Raw genomic sequence first — 2054 nt, 5'->3', positions numbered from 1 at the left:
CTTTAATAATATAATCTTGAGTATCTATCATAAAACTTGTAATTTTATGATTGTATTCTCTTATGCCATCCACATATTAATCACATGAAAATACTCGTATCCAAATTAAACATTATTATTGATGTAAATTGTCCATATATATGAGACCTTGACGTAGACATACATAGCCAAAACCCAAGAATAAAACTTGTTTTTTTCACTTTCAAACCACGCCCTAAATAAATTAAAGGATCTCAATCTCTTATTTATTAGGTGCTACTTTACATCAAATTCTCTACTCAATATATATAGTACCGTATTTCATCATATTCATTCAAAAAATGGTCTCCAAAGTGGCAACAATATAGATATATTAGATATCTTGTTCTTAATTATTACATAGTCCGATCTTATATATATATATATTGATTTTCCCAAAACATCCATCTTCATATAAGTTTCTGAATGCTAAGAATATTTTAATGAATAAAATTAATTTAAATAATATGCAGCATAACGTAATATAGTGTTGGTGAATTATATATATATGCAGCTAGCTATACGTATATAAATGCTGATTGATCGAAGAATAATATTTAAATTTTTCACATATTTTTTCTTCATTTTCAACCAGCAGCCACATCATCAATCACATCAGCTAATGCTAAATGAGAAGAGGCAGTAATTTTTATTTACTTTTTATATTATATGTTCATATATTCATATTAATTAACTATTTTTACTCTAGTATTTATCAAAAATATCACGTCAACAAAAAAAAGTATCTAACAAACATTATGAAAACTAGTCTATATGATCTTATTTAAATAATTAACTTTAAAATTTTTATTTTAACTTTTAATTAAAAAAACACTAAAAAAATAGAAAAAGAATACGAAATAAAAGAACTGACACAATTTTTTACATACAAAACATGTGGTGACACATAATTTTTGATACATTTCATATACTAATTAAGAATTTGTCACGTATCAGACAGGTGTCGAAAGGCTAAATTATCTTTTTTTGTTATGAAATGTACATGTGATCGTCGTCTATACATGAATGCTGTCATACGTATCTACTTTTAGAAAAGGCTAATTAAATATATAACTCAAAATATGAACACAGTCTGTATAATTTTATTTAAATAATTAAATTTAAAATTTCTGTTTTAACTTTTAATAAAAAAAAACACAAAAAATAGAAAAAAGGTTATGAAGTAAAAGAACTAACACAATTTTCTGTATCTACAGGCAAAGCACATGGTGATACGTAACTTCTTAGTCCTGATATATTCTACATACTAACTAAGAATCTGTCAGATAGGTGCTGAAATTTGAGTTATCTTTTCTTTTTGTTACAAAATGCACACGTGTTCGTAGTTTATATGGATGCTATCATACGTGTCTGTTTTCAAGAGAAATTAATAAAATATGTAATTTAAAATATGAACACTAGTCTATATAATCTTATTTAAATAATTACTTTTAAAATTTTTGTTTTAACTCTTAATAAAAAAACCAAAAAATAGAAAAAGGTTACGAAGCAAAAGAACTGACACAATTTTTTGCATGCTGCAGATGAAGTATATGGTGACACGTAACTTCTGACATATCCCACATATCAACTAAGAATCTGCTACGTATCAGGTGCTGAAAGATTGGGTTATCTTTTTTTGTTGCGAAATGTACACGTGGTCGTAGTTTACATGGATGCTGACATACGTATTTGCTTCTAGAAGAGACTAATGAAATATGTAACTCAAAATATGAATACTAGTTTATATGATCTTATTTAAATAATTAACTTTAAAGTTTCTGTTTCAACTTTGAATAGAAAAAAAAAACACCAAAAAATAAAAAAATTTACTAAATAGAAGAACTGACACACATGCTGCAAGCGAAGTATGTGGTGGTGACACCTAAACGTCTGACACATTCCATATACTAACTAACAATTTGCCATGTGTCACGTGTTGAAAGCAGGAACGGATCCAATAACAATAATGAGTGGGACACTTGTCTCTACTGTATTTTCTAATTTTTTTAAAAATAATTATATATAATATGTCT

Source organism: Arachis ipaensis, chromosome B05 (genome assembly GCF_000816755.2).
Source record: "Arachis ipaensis cultivar K30076 chromosome B05, Araip1.1, whole genome shotgun sequence".
In the NCBI taxonomy this organism is placed as follows: Eukaryota; Viridiplantae; Streptophyta; class Magnoliopsida; order Fabales; family Fabaceae; genus Arachis; species Arachis ipaensis.
This window is presented reverse-complemented; position numbering follows the sequence as displayed.